Here is a 20,784-nt window from a genome sequence, read left to right on the forward strand (position 1 = left end):
CCATTGTGCCAATTCGAAGGCCGTCCGGCCGCTTACGCATTTGCGCGGACTTCAAAAGAACAGTAAACCCGCAGTTTGTTGTGGACACTATCCCGCTACCTCGCCCGGAAGAACTTATGGGGAGACTCAACAGGGGGAAGTATTTTTCTAAAATTGATCTGAGAGATGCCTCCTTGCAATTGCCATTATATCTGGCTCCACAAAATGTTCTTGTCATGAACACTCATGTTGGCTTGTTTAAATTCCTGCGATTGCATTTTGGTTGCGCATCTTCGCCTGCTATTTTTCAAAGATTTTTGTCACAATTGACAGCGAAGGTTCCATGTTGTACCACTTACTTAGAAGACATTGTAGTTGCTGGTCGTACACCTGACGAACATTTGCAAAATCTTCGTGCTTTGTTTGAAGTTTTGTCCACAGCTGGACTAAACTGTAACAAATCTAAATGTGTCTTCTTTCAAGCAGAATTTGATTATTTGGGTTATCGACTGAATGGACAAGGTGTACATCTATTACAGTCACATTTGCTTGCCATCAATGATTTGCCGCCTCCCAAAAATCTTCGCGAGTTGCAATCTGTATTAGGAAAATTGTACTATTATTGCAAATTTATTCCTAACGCAGCACAAATTGCTGCGGCACCATTGCACAGTCTTCGAAAGAAGAATGTATCTTTCCACTGGAGTCCCAATTGTGCCATAGCTTTTCAGACATTGAAAAATGAACTCTTGAGTGACAGATGTTTAGTTGACTTTGATTCATCGCTCCCTGTAATATTAGCGGTTGACGCATCGGCCCCTGGGATCGGTGTTGTTTTGTCCCATCGCCTTGGACGCCAGGATCGTCCGATTGCTTTCGCCTCAAAATTGCTAAATGATGCACAAAGCAAATATTTTTCAGATTGAGAAAGAGGCACTTGCTCCTGTGTATGGTGTAACAAAATTCCACCATTTTTATACGGCCATAAATTTTTGCTTGACACGGTTCATAAACCATTGCAATCGTTGTTCCATCCTAACAGACCTCTCCCGGAATCGACAGCGCATAAACTGCAACGTTGGTACCTAATTTTGTCTTCCTACAACTATGAAATTCTGTATCGCCCTACGTCCAAGCACGCCAACGTAGAAGTTATGTCCCGTTTACCGATTGGTCATGATTCTGATTTTGATTCGTCACCGGCGTCTTGTTTTGCAGTCTACCCTCAGATTTCAGATTGGCTTGCGTCTTTTTCGCTTGATTTTCGGAATATAGCTCACGCTACCGCCACCGATCCACACTTGAAACTTCTTGTGAATTTTCTTCGTTTCGATTGGCCACGATCTTCAAAACAAATTGCAGACACAGTATTTCACAGATTTTTGGTACGCCGTAATGATTTGTCCTTACAAAACGGTGTCATTTTGCTTCGCAGCGGAGCCGATCAGTTGCGTGTACTTATGTTAACGTCATTACGCGCACAAGTGTTGCATCTTTTGCATGAAGGACACTGGGGTGTCGTCCGAACGAAACAGTTAGCTCATTGTACTTGGTCTGGTATCGATTCGGACATCGAGCGTATGACGTCACGTTGTACCGTCTGTTCTGAACACCAGCTCCGCCACAACGCTTCTTTGATTGGCATACTGCCACCTTCCCTTGGCAACGCCTTCAATTAGCTTTTGCGGGTCCATTTTGGAATTCGCGATGGTTATTGTCGATTGATTCATACAGTCATTTTCCGTTTGTGGTACCAATGTCTTCTACCACGACAGCAGCAACTATCAAGGTGCTTTCCATATTTTGCATAGAGGGGTTGCCGCAAACAATTGTCACGGGTAACGGACCACAGTTTGCTTTCTTTGGGGTTCGCTTATTTCTGCAAGAGCATGGGAATTGAACACGTCACAAGCGCACCGTTTCACCCTCAGTCAAACGCTGACGCTGAACGTCTAGTAAGGACATTTAAGCAGCACATGACCCGCCTCCGACACGACCATTCCCGCGAGGACGCCTTGCTTATTTTTCAGGCTACCTATCGCTCGCAGCCGCACAACGGTGCCTCGCCGGCAGAATTATTGCATGGACAGCCACATCGCACATTACTGCACTTGCTTCGACCGCCGCTACGCAGCGCGCAGTCAGCGCCACCTGCTGCATCTTCGCACTTCCGTGCTGGCGCCTCGATGTGGTTTAGGTCCTATGGAAGTCGTCAGCGTTGGCAGCAGGGTACCATAGCTCGCCGTATTGACCGCGCGCTGTATTAAGTTCAGACTCAGCGCGGCTTGCAGAAGCGGCACCGCAATCTGCTTCGCCTTAGTGATCCTGCCGCCGGCCCTATATTCACAGACATGGAAGCAGCTGGCCCGCGGCCGACGATGCGGCCGATGCCGTCCCACATCGCCGACGCGACGCCTTCGTCCGGGGGCGCCATCGCAGTCGACTTCTGAGCACCACCGCCACCGCCGACGCCGACGACGTCGCCCCTGGCGTCGCCATCCTTACCGTCGCAGGCTCCTTCTCCATACGTTCTTCCAATGGAAGTTGATGTCATCGCGGGCCTACCATACCAGCTGTGGAAATTCGCGTCGCCCGTGGTTTAGGTAGTTTCCCATCGGGCCCACGCGGGGAATTCCGGACGCGTGAGCCTGGCGTCCCTGCTTGAAATTCGACGTCAGGCTTCATCAAGATCTTCACAGTGGTCCCTCTCCCCCACGGCCGTTCGCGTCCAGTAGTCACGACGCGACTGCCCTAGGCCGCGAAGAGGGGGAGGGGTGCAGTATCGATAGCTGCGGTAATGCGCCTGCCACGAGAAGAAACGCAGGTTGGCAGCAAAGTTGCTGCAGGCCGCCACGAGGGCGCCCCGCCACGCGGCAGCCAATAGAAGAAGAGCACCGAGTCTTCCTGCTGAGAAGGCGACGAGCCGTACAGCAGACGTACACCAGCTAGCCAGCGGAGAAAAACACATTTCCAAGAACATTGTATCCTGTACTTTGCTTCATGTAACATATTAGAAGTTCTGTAATCTCTTTATTTCTATTAATACAACTTATTACTAACTGTTTACTTTGTGTTGCTTATCCTCACATCCTGGGAAACTTCCTCGAATTGAACCCACTAAGGTTGGTTGGTTTGGGGAAGGAGACCAGACAGCGTGGTCATCGGTATCATCGGATTAGGGAAGGATGGGGAAGGAAGTCGGCCATGCCCTTTCAGAGACAAGGGAGGCTTTTGGGATGCGGTGGTGGAGAAGAATTTTGAAAATAGGTGGACTGGTAAGTGAAGGAATGAGGTGGTTCTCCAGAGAATCAGCGAGATATGGAATTCGTGGAGAACACTGACAAGAAAAACAAGACTGTAAGACATGTGTCAAGACATAAAGGAATAAATTCCATGACTATAGAGCGAGCTGTAGAGGGTAAAAGCTGTAGGGGAAGATGCAGACTGGAATACAACCAGCAAATAATTGAGGACATCGGTTGCTGAGATGAAGAATTTGGCACAGGTGAAGCATTTTAGGAGGGCTGCATCAAACCAATCAGAAGACAGATAAACTCCACCCCCCCCCCCAAAAAAAATTGCTGTTACCCTTCATTTTGTATTTAATCATATCCTAGAGCTAATGTATTGTTGTGTTTTATTTCAAAAAATAGAATGTCAATATGATTAAGAAATTTAATATAGTTTTCTGTAAACAGTACAAGAGTGACTTGCAAATAATGTGATTCCTCTGCAGTATTATGCAAAAGAGTTAAATTGTGAGCTACTCATTTTTACTTTTTTTGCTTCTTCTTTTTTTGATGCTGAAGTAAGGCCATATAACCCCGACTCATTAATATTTGAAGATTTTTCATTTTTTTAGTATGCTCACAAAGTATGAATTAAAACTTTCTACTAGACTTCTCTGTAGTCATCAAAATGTTTCAATCTCTTAGATTCTTGATGATATTCTAGTAAGACAAGTTTTGTTCTTAAATCATTACAAAATTTTTAAAGTTTGCAACTGATAGTAAGATCTGTGTCTTTTATCTACATTTCTGGAATTATTGTTTTCTTAACTATGTGCATTATCATAATCTAAGCCAATTTATCATTGTATTTAATTTCAATATCATCTGGAATACAATTTTAAGTATTTAGTGAAATTCCTTCAGATAATTTTAAATAATCAGAGGTCAAATTTTGACCTCTTAATACAGTATAAAAATTTTATCTAGCACACATTTTAAGTTCTAGCAAAGGAAACGTGTTCCTAAATCTAAGTGATAATTGCTTTGCTGATAAACGCAAACATATTTAATGGTTTGAATTCATTTTCTACAGTTTTATTTTCACTTATTGTAATATTTTCATTTTTAGTTACAATAGTATTTCCTGTATATTTATTGTTAAGCTCTTCTATATAATGTTTAATAGGTGCTGATATGTTTTTTGATGTTGTTGTTGTTGTTGTGGTCTTCAGTCCTGAGACTGGTTTGATGCAGCTCTCCATGCTACTCTATCCTGTGCAAGCTTCTTCATCTCCCAGTACCTACTGCAACCTACATCCTTCTGAATCTGCTTAGTGTATTCATCTCTCGGTCTCCCTCTACGATTTTTACCCTCCATGCTGCCCTCCAATGCTAAATTTGTGAGACCTTGATGCCTCAAAACATGTCCTACCAACCGATCCCTTCTTCTAGTCAAACTGTGCCACAAACTTCTCTTCTTCCCAATCCTATTCAATACCTCCTCATTAGTTATGTGATCTACCCACCTTATCTTCAGCACTCTTCTGTAGCACCACATTTCGAAAGCTTCTATTCTCTTTTTGTCCAAACTAGTTATCGTCCATGTTTCACTTCCATACATGGCTACACTCCATACAAATACTTTCAGAAACGACTTCCTGACACTTAAATCTATATTCGATGTTAACAAATTTCTCTTCTTCAGAAACGATTTCCTTGCCATTGCCAGTCTACATTTTATATCCTCTCTACTTCGACCATCATCAGTTATTTTACTCCCCAAATAGCAAAACTCCTTTACTACTTTAAGTGTCTCATTTCCTAATCTAATTCCCTCAGCATCACCCGATTTAATTTGACTACATTCCATTATCCTCGTTTTGCTTTTGTTGATGTTCATCTTATATCCTCCTTTCAAGACACTGTCCATTCCGTTCAACTGCTCTTCCAAGTCCTTTGCTGTCTCTGACAGAATTACAATGTCATCGGCGAACCTCAAAGTTTTTATTTCTTCTCCATGGATTTTAATACCTACTCCAAATTTTTCTTTTGTTTCCTTTACTGCTTGCTCAATATACAGATTGAATAACATCGGGGAGAGGCTACAACCCTGTCTCACTCCTTTCCCAACCACTGCTTCCCTTTCATGTCCCTCGACTCTTATAACTGCCATCTGATTTCTGTACAAATTGTAAATAGCCTTTCGCTCCCTGTATTTTATACCTGCCACCTTCAGAATTTGAAAGAGAGTATTCCAGTTAACATTGTCAAAAGCTTTCTCTAAGTCTACAAATGCTAGAAACGTAGGTTTGCCTTTTCTTAATCTTTCTTCTAAGATAAGTCGTAAGGTTAGTATTGCCTCACGTGTTCCAACATTTTTTTTATATCTATTTTAAAATTGTTTTACCTCACTCTTTTAAGATAAAATTGATTATCATAATCGAGATTCATTTATGATAATGATATATTTTCATTAATGTTTAAAAATGTCTCATGGGCCCCATTAACACTTTCATAGAGATTTATATCTTAACTATCTATTGTTTTCTAACAATATGTTGCATTTCTGGTTGTAATATTAATGAATATAAACCTGGTTCAAAAAAGTATTGACTTATGTTTTACATTTATTTCCCATAGTGAATTGGTCTTGCTGAAATTTTTATAAGAGGTACTATGTGTTTCTATTAGAAATTTTTTTTATTGCTCATTGAGGATTTTTATATTCTAGCATTTCAGCTACATCATTAACAATAAACCAAGGATTATGTTTTCATCTATTAACACTGTTTCTTGTTGATCATTATATATGAATTTACTATTAATTAATTACATAGATTATGGTATTTATACACAATTTTAATGATTATTAAATTATAAACTCAATTTTTATTTGGTTTCTTCTTTTTAAGATAAAATTAAAGAAAGTAAGCTAGATTTAATAATAAATAATACATTTTTCTGTTACAATTTAAACCCATCTGATGAATGGGGTTTGATAAAATAATTTTTCTAAAATATTCGTTGATCATAATTTTCTACACTTTTGAAAAACTAAAACTATCTTTCTATAATCGTTTCAAAATACTGTAAGTCCTTTGTAACATGATATGAGGAGCATATTTTCAAGCTTTTCTTATTGAGGATACCTATGTCCTTTTTCACTTCAGTATCTATAGCATTCTGTACGTTATTAATCTTTGAGAACCATATCTTCAAACACAATCATTATCTAAACATTTTTTTACAAATTGACCTAGGTTTGCCTAACTCTTCCCGTATTATCTTACGTTCTTTATCAACTCACATATAGCAGAGGTTTTTATTAACTGTCTCATTTTATCTGGATTATTCATAGGGTCACTGATATTATTGTTTTTATTCAATTAATACCTATTATGTAGATATTTATTCACACATAACTTAAAAATTGATTTTATTTTGGTTAACTTTCTCCTACATTTATTTACTTGCTGTAATTAATAACATTTAGTCTCTTATATGTTGCACAATGTAGTCGATTTGATATACACACATAACATATAAGGAATTTGCTTCTACTGTCCATTTTTCTTGTCAGTGGGAAAAGATAATTTATAGTCATTTACCTTCATTTTCATTCATCTATGTTAATATCTCATTCATTTATTGTCATTTATCTGTCATTTACCTTAATCTTCATTCATTTATATTGATTAATTTCATTTACCTCGATTTTTTTAGTTATTTACTTCATTTTTGTTAATATTTTATTTACTTCCAATAATTTACATCGATTTTTTGTGGCAATCTTTGATTCTCATACATCAATTTTTTATTAATTTTTCTTCTTTCACATCTATTTTTCATTAATTTACCATCATTTATCATTCAATTAACTTCATTTATCTTGGTTTCTTTATTCATTTAGCTTTATAAATGTAAGGGGGGCCAGAACGATCCATCTCCTTCATGTTCATTTTAGAAAATAAAAGGAACAACTTTTCTAAAACCATTAAACTTATTGCTCTGAAATTTGGACTACTTGTTCAGTGAATATTTCTCTACAAAGTTATAATGCTATGTTAAGATATATTTATTGGTTTTTCTTTCAATTTTTTAAACAGATGCATATTATTTTCTCTAAAATTTTGCACTTTTTATTCTATAACTCTTGAATTATACAATATTTTTTACAATTTGTTATAAAAATCAAGGAAAAGAAGTAAACCTTATTCTATGTAAATTTCATTGATATACCGTAAGCTGTTTTTGAGAAAATGTTCCTCAAAGAGGAAAATTTTAAGGTTACGGGAAATGACATCAAAAGTTTTTAATACATTCCTGCCCCATATGATTGATCAGCATCCTCCTCTTTTTTCCAGTGTTAGTTTTCTTTTCACTGGTCTTTTGTTCCCTCTTGCTGCATGTTGTAGGCTTTTGTCTCTTCTTCCTGCACCTCTTAGTATTTCTTCATCAATTAGGTACATTGTGGAAATGGTGTTATGTCCTGGTGGGAAACCTAAACGTTTCAGCACAACACAGTTGATAATGTTGCCTTCATTGTATGTTGCTACTGGATCATACACTCCAGAAAGCAATGTTTTTGTCTGTGCAAACACTCTTTTGGGAATGCTAATCCAAATTAAAATATTTAAACTTTCATTTTGATTTTATGTTTTCCTATGTAAACACTTTTCCAATAAATTTGGCTGTGATAAATCTCTGAATATGGGCTTAATTACATCAATTACATCACGTGGAAAATTGTTTTTATGGCCTTATTCCTTTCCTGATTGGTAATTACATCATGAGCCGTCACCTGTGCGGCACAGTGCATGTTGTGGGTGCTCATTTGTTGATGTAGTATTAAAAAATAATGCCCATACTGCTCTCCTCATATGCTCAATGCTTCTTGTATTTGCGTAATTGCACACCTATAATTCCTCTGCAATCTATCAATTGCTTCATCTGTCAATCTTCCTCTTCCTCCAAAGGTCTTACCATCAGTAAGCTTGTGGGATCCTAATGTCTGATTAAGTTTGCACGCGCAAACCCCCATGCACTTCTGCACATGTCTAATGCACTCCTGTTTTTTAATGTGAATTTCATTGCCATAAGGTTTGAGTTTCTATACAGCTTTATATCCCTTAGAATCACAATCTCATAGATAGTGTATCGTACATTATACCACTATTGTGATCCGGAAAAAATTGCTTTCACTCCCTCTACTTCCATCGCTCCACTTGTGCCATGAAAATTTGCTTCACAACTTTCACTATGTTCATCTGTAGTATTGACCTTACATCTACAATGTTTTGAGAGAATAGCAACATCAATTTCTTTGCATCTGTTGCCACTGGTAGCTGTCACAACTCTGTTCAGGTATTAATGACCTCAACGTTGCAATGATCCATCTAAAACAACAGTTACAGCCCTACAATTCCCATTTTGTGTCACAGTTTCTTCAACTTCTTTTTTCATTGTTCCTTGAGCAATATCTTCAGCAGAGGATCCACCAATTCATTATAAAATCCTAACTTGGTTGGTGGCTTTGGCAAGTTCATAATTCCTCATAACATTGTCCCTGCAGCACTTCCCTTGCAAGTGCAATGCAACCCATACACTAGCCTAACATTTATATCATACACCTTTCAACTATTACCAGTAGAAGGAATACTGTTAGAATTAGAAAATGAAATTTCTGCAGCACATTTGCTACACTTTAATAACATTTTACACGCCAAACCAATGAGTGAAGTTGCTTTCAATTCCAGTCCTCTTTCTTTGCAAACTTGGCATAATATGTTATGTTTCAAAATAACAGAGAGCAAGGAAATGTTAATTATTTCATTCACATCATTACTGTCACTTTCAGTTTTCAAATTTTTCTTCCTTCTCACAAAGTTTCTTGCTGGAAGAAGTTCTATCACGTTCAATTGGAGTAGTTGGTGATACCGTCTGAGCGGCATCTCCCTTCGAAACAACAAAAGATTTCTTCTTCCACTCATTGTGCCTTTTCTTAAACACTCGATTACTGAAATGGGGCACACTGATATCCACGAACCAAATACATAAAACAGGTATGAGCAAAATTCCTCAAATGTGCAGAATTGAACAGCTAGACAACACAAAGCAAATTACACAAGTCAGCACACATGGTATAGCGTTTATGTTTACCGATATGAACACTCACTTGTCACAGAGATAAAGACATACAACGTTGGAATATAAAACACTGTCTGATTCAGAAAAGATACCCTGCTTGAAGCAAGCAAGCAGCACGGTCAGAGATGACACAGCAAGTTGCTACAACCATTTACGCGGCGCATCGACTTTGCATCGATAAAAAGCACACATAGAGTTTACTTTGAATGGTGCAACTTGACTTGTTCTATTCAGAAAACTCCAAATAATTTTATAATGAAAAAACTAAACAAACCTTCATTTTTTGGATTTTCATCATTCCTGCACCCATTAAAACTTTTCTTTCATTTATGTGAATTTCAATTAATTTACATCAATGATTCTTTCTTTTACCTCAAATATGTATTGATTTTTCTTCATTTACCTAGTTTTTAATCATTTACCTGCAATTACCTCAGCTTTCTATCCTCAATTTGTTATTATTGTACATCAATGTTTATTCATTTACTTTCATTTATCTCGATTTTTCTTTCATTTACCAGAATTGTCATTCATTATCATAATTGCCCTGTCATTTTTCTCAATACTTATTTTAATTCACACTCCCTTTTCATTCATTAATGTTTATTTACATCAATGTTTCATTCATTTACATCAATTTTTGACTCATTTACATCAATTTTTGACTCATTTACTTCAATTTTGCATTGATTTGTCCTAATTTTGTATCCATTTACCTTGATGAACCTCAATATTTCATCCCTTTACCTCAACTGCCTAATCGCTTACTTCAGTTTTATTTATTTGCCTCAATCATTTCATTCATTCATCTCCATTTTGTTTTCATTTTCCTTCATATACAAAATTTTTTATTTATTTACCTCTGTTTACATCCAGTCATATTCGTTGTCCATTTGGAGGTCATTTGCTGCCTAGTTTTAAATCTGTTTGTTGGCCAATACCTTTATTGAACTGTTTTGTTGTTTATTTAGTGGTCTAAATATTTTGTTATCCTCTTTCATTGTGCTTTTGATGCTCTTTCTATCTTCGCCTATTACTGGTCATAAACTTGATGGTTATTGTGTGTTGTTGTCTTTTTTGGATGTCTGTTAACAAGCTCACTGTACTGTCTATTTCTTGTTGCCAAATAGCCATTTACAGTCATTTGCGTTCCCTTTCCATTCATAAACTTCAACTTTTATTCATTTACCTTCATTTTTCATTCATTTACCGCCATTTACTTCATTCATTTCCATTTGTGTCAGTTGCCAAGCATTTCAAACATATAACTCCATTTTCCAAGGGGAACATAGCAATTTCTCATTTATTCACCCCAAATTGTTATTGATTTTCTTTGATGTTCTTTAATTTTTGATACACTTATATTTACTTTATAATTAGTTACCTCAATTTTTTATTCATTTAAATAATTTTTCAGTCATTTAGGTTAGCTTAGTATTCATTTTTATACATTGACACAAAATTGTTTGAATTTACCTTTACTTTTCCTCATTTGCCTTAGTTATTCATTTCTTTATGTTCATTTATGGTCACGAGTTTTGTTGCCCTTTCTTTATTATCCTTTCAATCGTCACGAATTTCATTGTCAGTTTTATGTTGTCAATTTGATGGTAGATATTTTTTGTTGCGAACTTTTCTTGTCCATTAGATGTAATTACGTTTTGTGTCTGGTTCTGTTGTCCATTTGATGGTTATTACTTTTTGTTATTATCCTTTTGTTCTTCACCTGTAGGTCATTATTTATTGTTGTCCACATTTCATTGTCCATTTATTAGTTCTCTTTGTTGTCTTCAGATTTTATTTATTTTCATAAATTTTTCATTTGCCTCAAAGCTTTTTTTATAAATTCAGTTAGTTATAAGCTTACCACAATTTTTTCTCCTTTTTTATTATTCTTTTATTATTTTTTATTCTCCTATTTTTCATTCATTTACATCAATTTGTCCCATTATTCATTGACATTAACATACCACCATTTACCTTATTTTCTCATTTATTTGGTTCATTTAGAATCATTTACCTTAATTTTTCATTCATTTACCGTCATTTAATGTAAGTTTCTATTTTTACCATCATTTACTGTAGTTTTTTAGTCTCTTTTTTCATTTACTAACTTCAATTTCCTAATCATTTATCTTAATGATGCTTTAATATATCTTAACTTTGTATTGATTTTTCTTTATTTACCTAATTTTTAATTCATTTTCTTCGATTTATCTCAATCTTTCATCCACTTACCTCAATGTTCTGACAACTTACTCCACTTACCTCAATGTTTAAATTCACTACCTTTCATATAAAAAAGGTTTATTCATGAACCTATATTTATCTTCATTTGATTTGCTGTCGATTTTTTGTTGTCCATTTGGTGGTCATCATTGTCATTGCTCATTTTGTGTTGTCCATCAAACATCATTGCTTTTTGTTGTACTCCTTTTGCCCATTGGAGAGTTATTATCTTTTGCTACACTTTGTCTGTTGTTCACCTGACAGTTGTTATTTATTATTGTCCACTTTTTGTTGTCAGTTTGGTACCCCACTTTACTCTATTATTTGCTGCTGGGTGACACAGCTATTTACAGTCATTTGCCTCCATTTTTAATTTATTTACTTCCTTTTTTATATATTTAATTCTTTTATTTATTTCCAATTATTTTACATCAGTTACTTCAAACTGCAATTCATTTACTTTTGCTTACCATTACTTAGCTTAATATTCATTCATTTGGATTCATTTATGGGTAATAATAGTTTCTTAAAATTTATTTACCATAATTTAATTTATATTTTTATTCAGTTACCTTAATTCATCACGTTTCATTCATATACACTTATTTCCTTTCCTTTTTATTCATTCATATTAATTTACAATTATTTGCCTTAATTTATCATTCATTTATACTCAGCTAACATCTTTTACCTTAATTTTTTATTCATCATTAAATTTAATGTACTTTTTCCTATTTTACCAAATTTTACCATAGTCTTAATCCTCAGTTCTTCATTGATCATCTTTCATTTACAACTGATCTTCCTTCATTAAAATAATTTTTTTGGTATTTATTTTCAATTACATCAAAATTTCATATTGAAAGTTTTAATATTGAACATCTATTTTTAATTGATTTACACTATTTTTGGTTTATTTACCGGATTTTTTTGTTCCCTTACCTTAATTTTTCAGTCTCATTTTTCTTTTTATGAATTTTCTACAATCTTTTTATTAATTTACTTTCATTTACAGCAATTTTTCGTTCATTTACCTAAATAATATACACTTTTATGTAAATTTTACTTTCATTGACCGCAATTTCGTTTTCATTTTATTTCATGTACATCAATCTTTCATTTACTTACCTCAATTTTCTAATAACTTACTACAGTTTTTTTCATTTACATTAATTTTCAACTAATTCCTTTCAATTTAGTATTTATTTCCTTTCATATTAATAAATATTTTTTCATTTTCCTTTGTTAACCATGCATTTGTTGTCCATTTTTTGTGTGTTCCACAGACATTATTTTTGTTGCTCATTTATTGTTATATATTTAATAGGCATTACATTCTGTTTCCCAGTTGTTGCTGTCCATTTATTATCACTATATTTTGTTGTCTAGTTTTGCAGTCCACTTAATATTTACTATTTCTTGCTGTCCATTTCATGGTCACATATTTTCCCCATATTGTGTTTCCATAGGTTTTTGTGATCATATTTTGTCATTCTTTTCTTGCTGTCCATTTGCTGATCATTATACCATCTTGTCTATTTCCTTCTGTATATGACAGTCATTACGTTTTGTTGTCCATTCTTTGCTCTCCATTTGATGGTCATTACTTTTGGATTTTACTTTCTGTTACCCATTCGATGGCCATTATTTTTTATTGTCCATTTTTTTCTGTCTATTAGATGTCATTATCTATATCTACTTTTGTTGCTAACTTGATATTCATTATTGTTTGTTGTCCATTTGATTCTCATTACTTTTTGTTTTCTGTTTCTTCTATCCATTGGATGTCATTATTTTTGGCTGTCACTTTTGTGACCCCTTTGATAGTCATTATTTTCTGTTGTTCTTTTGTGGTCATTAGATTTTGTTGTCCATTATTTGATCATTAATTTTTGTTGTCCTGTTTTGTTCTCTATATGATGTACATTACATTTTGTTACATACTTTCGTTGCCTGTGTAATAGTTATTATTTATTGTTGTCAAAATTTTTGTTATCTGTTTACTACCTCACTTTACGGTTTTTTTTTATTTTGTGAGACAAATAGCCATTTACATGCCATTTGCCTCCTTTTTGCTTTGATTAACATCTATTTTATTCATTTATATCTGCTTTTCATGTATTTATCTTAATTTTTAATTAATATATGTTCAATCGCTGCATTTATCCTCATTGTTATCTATTGCCACATTTTTCAGTTCTTCATTGTCCACCTTTACACAGTTGTACATAACACTGTGTCTCAACTTTAATCCAAGGTCATCAGGTTACCAACATTTACTCCAAAAGTACTCTGATCGTGTGTTGTACCACAAGCGACTGATGATAATACACCAACAATATTACAGCATCAGTGAGTACAACGTTGGTGAAGTCTACTATGACCTCTAGAGTTACAACACAAAATTCCCTTTCTTATTGCGTGTGTCATGATCACTTCTCCCTTTTCTAGTTTCTCTGTGATTTCCCACAATGATTCATTATCATTCTGGTATTTATTAATCCCATTAAATAACATGAGGAAGTCCCCCAAATCTTCCCTTCCCAATCCTTGCTATAGATCACTACATCGTCCAGACAATGAAACACAAAATTTAAACTATTATCAGAAAATAGCATATGTAACAGCAGAAACAACACTACCATACCCGTTACTAGCCCTAACAGCAACGGATTAGACTCAGAAGAATTCCTATCCATTGCTAGAGTAATAATATGCTTCGATTCCTCATCTAACATAATCTGAAAATACACCTGGTTTACGTCCAGTGTGGTAAAGACCCAAGTGCCAGCATACCATCCAAATGAAGTTTGTGAATCAGGCAGCAGAGTAGAATAGGGAATGACCTTCGTAAACTACTTCAACTCTCAACGTGTCAGATGGTTTAGGCACGAGAAAACTAGTGAAATTCGGAAAGGCAAATAACACCTTGTTGTAACATGTCTTGTACCGGATCCTTATGTTCTTTCCTGCGTGAGAACGACAGCTGCTGTGCCCATGACCTCATGTCTATATTTAGGTCAGGTATTCATAACTTGTCCATCAGCACACCACTAAATACCCTACACAGTTGCTGGACTTGCTCCCTCTATCTCGGCAGCAGATCATCTATCTCATCAACGTCATCCCTGTCATCCTTTTGCTATTTCGGCAGCAGATCATCTATCTCATCAACGTCATCCCTGTCATCCTTTTGCTATTCTGGCGTTAGCACTGTCGCCCAGGGAAGACAAAAGAAAAATGATACATCCTTACGAATCTGGAAGATTAAGCGCACTGGAACCCTATTCGAGATCAATCCGATTTTCCGAAACACATCAGATTTTAGAATCATATCAGTCAACTGCTCCTCTGTTGCTACTAAAGTAAAACTTCGTCAAAACAGCGGAAAAAGAACGTAAGAGGCTTTGGTCGCATGTAAAATCAGTAAGTGTTTCAGAAATAACTATTCATTCAATTAGTGACCATAGTGGTAACGAAACGGAAGATAACACAGAGAAGGCCGAAATACTTAATCTGTTCTTCTGAACATGTTTCACCGCGGACGTAACACGGTCCCTCCTTTCAATCGTCGTAGGAACTTCGAAATTGTAGATACTGAGTTAATCGAACGCGAATCAGAAAAACAACTACAATCGCTTAGCACTGGGAAGACGTCACGACCAGATGAGATACCGACAAGAGTCTAGAAAGATTATGTGAAAGAACTTACTCCGTTTCTAGCAGTAAATTGTCGTAGATCGCTTCAACATCTAAAGGTACCGAGCGACTGGAAGAAAGTGCACGTCACTCCAGTTTTTAAGAAGGATCTTAGGACAGATGCACACAATTATATAACTATATCGTTGACGCCAATATGCTTTACAATTATGGAACATGTTTCAACTCAGAAATTACAACGTTTTCGGTTAATGAAAATCTTCTCTGTGAGAATGATCGTGGATTCAAGATACGGAGCTGCTGCGAAACTCATCTCGCTTTGTTCCTCCAAGAGATCCACAGTGCCATAGACAATGTGGCTCAGCTTCATGCCGTGTTCCTTGACTTCAGGAAGGCATTTGAGACCGTCCCGCACTGCCATTTGGCGAAAAGAGAAGAGCTTATCATGTATCGGAGCAGATTTGCTACTATATTCTAGACTTAATTGCAGATAGAGCTCAACACGTCACTCTTAACCGAACAAATGTGTGCAGATCTAAAGGTAATTCCCGGAGTACCCAAAGGAAGTGTGATAAAACCGTTACTGTTTACAGCATACATAAATGAACTAATAGAAAGTGTCGGATACTCTTGAGGGCTGTTCGCAGATGATGCGGTAGTCTATAACAAAGTAGCCAAGCCAGAAGATAATAACGATAAGCAGAATAACCCCAGAGAATTGATGGAAAGAGCATCCACAGGCAGTTGACACCGAACTTGAATGAGTGTAACATATTGTACATATATCTTAACAACAGGCTCAGGCAGTTGACAAAGAACTTGAATAAATATAACATGCTGCACATACCTAGGAAAATTAATTCCTACTGTACGCCTACACTGGAAACAGTGAGTGCTGTAAATTATCTATACGCTGGAAGAGATGTCAACATTATCTTAACTGCAGTCTTAGGCAGTTGACACAGATCTTGAGTAAATGTAAGATACTGCGCGTACATAGGAAAAGAAATTCCTATTGTACCCCTACACTGGAAACAGTGTGTACCGTAAAATATCTAGGAGGAACTATTGAGAGAGACGTTAAGTGGAATGACCACATAAAACAAATACCGGGAAAAGCAATGCCAGGCTCAGGTTTATAGTAAGAATCTTAAGGAAATGTAACTTACCCACGAAGGAAGTAGCTTATAAGCCACTTGTTCGAACGATTATTGAGTACTGTTCACCTGTCTGGGATCCCCGTCAGGTAGGACTGATAGAAGAGATAGAGAAGATCCAACGAAGAACGGTGTGTTTCGTCAAGGGATCGCTGAACCGGCGCGAGAGCGTTACGCAGATGCTAAACGAACTTTATTGGCATTTTTTACAAGAAAGGCATTTTGCATCATGGAGAAATATACTACTGAAATCTCGAGAGAACACTTTCCGGTAAGAGTCGGACAATATATTACTGCCCCCACTTTCGTCTCGCGTAATGTCCACGGGAAGTAAATTCCAGGAATTAGAGCCAATACTGAGTCTTACGGATAATAATTCTTTCCATGCGGTAATGGGTAGTGGAACAGGGTTGGACGCCTCAGTTAATGGTTTGTAAAAGTACCCTCTGCCATACACCATTAGGTTGTTTGCGGAGTATGACGTGGATATACATGAGAGCCGAGATGTATTTCACGAGTTTCGCTGTTCCGCTTCATGACGCTCTGTTACCACCAGCGGCACACGACTCGGTGTGGGCACAGTGGCTCGTCTGAGCTTAGTAGAGACAGTTCAGATGAGAGTTCAACAGGCCCCATGCACGTCAAAGTGAAAGTTCAAGTCTTAATCTCGTGAAATCCTGATAGCACTGTATGTACACAGTACTGGTCGCTCGCCAAATAGAACACACTGCGTGATATTCCAGAAGTCTCGATGGATAACAAGTTACAAGAAGCCAACACTAAGATATCCAGATGTTCAGATCACTTCATTTCGCCTTTGGGAAAATATATTATTCAGCTAACTAAAAGACACATATTTAACATATATTCACTGCGGTTGCCTCTGGTACTAACAGCACACCCCCGATTCTTTGAAAAATGGAAGTACTATGTACGAAACAACCTCACATTGATGATTAATTTACAAATGAATTCATGGGTTAAACATTTGAGTTCAAGCAGGTAAATGAGAAAGAGTTTATGAAGGATTTGATATTACGCTAAACATTGCTTGGCAGTAGCTATATGCTCTCATTATGAAGCACTGAATGAAAATTGCATGGGTAATTTGCACCCCATTTTAAACAAAAACATGTTTGTGACGTTATATCTCCTGAACTACAAGTATGACATAAGTTTTCACGTTCATTTAGTGGTATATGTGGATACTGTCTCCTAAATGTCTTTGTTTCGGTAGTAAAGAAGTAATAAATCAAAACGTCATACCTGATCCTCATTTGCAAGATCTAAGTTCTATTACGTACACTGTAATCCGTACAGAGTGAGGAAAATTATTATTAATAACATTGTTGAGAGCCAGACACACAGGAGCCGCAAATCGAAAGGTCGACTATACGTTTCACACCTCAAGAGATTACTTGAATGCATGACAACTACTTTCATAATTCTGGACTATCGCAGAATAGTTGAGGCTGTATTGGAAGATAATGAGTGCGTTGGATGAGACGTTGGATGAGTCTGCCTTGTCAGGACGATTTGCGTGTGGTAGTTAATATTTAATGCCAGTAGTGAGATGCACTGCGCGATTATAACTGGTAGCTATTGGAGTGCCGAGGTAATTGGATTTAGCTAGACAAGATGGAGCCTCGCGCCAATGAGGAATGTTAGTGCAAAATACACCTATAGCATTACGCAGCAGGTGGCTGTATAATAACATAACACGTTAGGAGTAGGTACATGAGATTAAGAAATGGAAGATGCAGGACTTGCTTCACTATTTTGTACGTTCTGTTCACAGGTGATGAGACTATCATCCGCTGGAAGTCCACTTTCGTGATGTTAAAAGAGTTTTACAGCAATACGAATATAACCCGTGGATGCAATGATTTGGTGAGGAACACCTTAATGTAAAAAACGGAGGTAACATGAGCTCACATATGCAGGTATGGTAATGCCAATATGTAAATATTATGTAACTGTAATGAATGTCATGATGAAGGCTTATGCTTTGTTATAGCATCAACCTTGCGCTCATGTCTCCTTGTGTGTTTCAGAAAAGTGATACGAGATGCAGATCAAAGAGAATATTTTTGCTCAAGAACAATAAACTACAGGGCGTCTTATAACAGACCGGCTACATGAGTTGAGAGGTCAGAGAAACCAACAGCTCCAAGACTAGAAAATTACTGTGGTGTTTGAACCACCTTTCAGGTTGATGACAGTTTGATCGGTATATGTATACATTACATAGATTTCCCTTAGTTAACATTATTAATTAAATTCTTGTTCAGATGAGCTCTCCACCCACTGACTCTTATGGATTTATGGACGACCCTGCTGGATTCAGTCTTTAGCAGTCTTACAAGAACTGATCATATTAACAAATGAAATGAAGTGCACTTTCACTGTATAAGTCTTTAGCATTTTTACAATAATTAAACGTAATGAGAAATGATATAAAGCGTATACACACTGTAAAAGTCTTTAGCATTTTTATGAGAATGAAACACATTAAGAAGCGAAATAAATGTACACACACACTGTATAAGTCTTAAGCATTTACAATGAGAAATGAAATGAAGTGCACATCCACTGTAAAAATCTTTAGCATTTTACAAGAATTAAACACATTGAGAAATTTAATAAAGTGCACATACACTGTAAAAGTCTTTAGCATTTTTATAAGAACTAGGAAAGGATTGGGAAGGACAGCCTCATGGTAGTAGCACAGTGGGTTTACATAGTGCACTAAACGTCCATATCTTCTACGGAAGCACACCAACAAGTCCAAGTTAGACAATCTGAAGTTCTCTTCCCTGAAGTATTTATCAGTGTAGCCAAGTCACTAAAATGTTGTATTAATATTGTATGTTATCATTTTGGTAGTACATTAGGTACACCAAACAGTAGGACCATATAACATCTCCGTCTTTCAAGGTGGTGGACAGCTTGTTATGTCAACGTCACATTCTTGTGGAATCCATAATCTTACATCAACGTAGAATTAGTGCAAAAACTAAATAGAGTGCTTCATGATCATGAGAATGGACAGGAAATACGGATATTGCAGTGATTTGTGGTAATTAGGTCAGAAGGAGAAGGATACATTAAGTCTTATGTTACTCATCATTCAGAACTACACTAGTGTATCATCCGATTTGAACAATTATTGGCACTCTTTGGCTAGTTACAAAGCATTTATGTAGTAATTCAAAACATATTCAGTATTATTCAGAAGTCATCATTCAAAACAGGAGTTATTGTGTGTAGCAAAAAGCTGCTAGTGACTGTATTTGATAACATGCAAGTGACATAAAACATATTTAAAATGTAAGACATTGAAACTAGTACTCAAGGTGTTTAGTCCAATAATACATAGACATAATGGAATCAATACATCAGAAAAATTTGCGTTATATTTAGGACTAGAAATATATCTTAAACTGGTAGCATTATTTAGTTGTATACTGGTAATAGTTGGGACTGATAATAATAATTTTTTGTGGTAGCAATGCATTGCGTTGGGATCGATAGTCAATTGCTGGGGCATGAAAATATTTTCTTTTGACTTATTGCTGGAAATAAGGACTATTAATGTCATTCGTCATGAGTCAGCTGTAGCAAGGTTATCAAACAAGTAGAGTATATGTGATCACATTCATGAATGATAGACACAACTGGGTAAAAAAATGCAAGTACTAGAACAGGTTTAATAACTAAGTGCTTGTAGCATATAACATAACGACATACTTCAGAAATGATGTTAATATCATGAAAAGCTTCTCCTGAAGAGAATACAAAGTGGATTATTGAGCTGAAAGAAGAAATGTATATTATGCTGAAAAGTAGTAAACTTCGAATTAACAGATAATGAAACGTGTACTTAACATGTATGTATTTTAGCTGTCCTTCCCAAAACATTCACTCATTATACTATGCGACATATGACATACTGTCAAAAGGAACTGCAACGAATACTTGAATAACTACATAGCACCTCATAACTAATAGAAAATATATAAATTTTATCACTCATCATGTGCAAAGAAAAAACTTCATTCTTCACATTACCATATTTTTCATACAGCTATTCATCATCATTTATTATCATCTGCAAAGAAAAGACACTTCATTATTCATTATTAATATTACCAAATTTCGTAATACAACTATTCATTATCATTCATTGTTTCATATATGATAGAGTTTCTTACTTCCAGCATATTTCATCACTAAATTTAACAAGTGTAGTTTTGTCTGACAGCCTGCCACAATTACCTCACATTCTGAAAGAAAAATAATTAACCAAATGCTTGTTAATTGTGATCCATTTACTCTTCATGATATGGTATTGGATTTTCTTTCATTCATTCCAATTATGA

This window comes from Schistocerca piceifrons, chromosome 5 (genome assembly GCF_021461385.2).
Source record: "Schistocerca piceifrons isolate TAMUIC-IGC-003096 chromosome 5, iqSchPice1.1, whole genome shotgun sequence".
Taxonomy (NCBI): Eukaryota; Metazoa; Arthropoda; class Insecta; order Orthoptera; family Acrididae; genus Schistocerca; species Schistocerca piceifrons.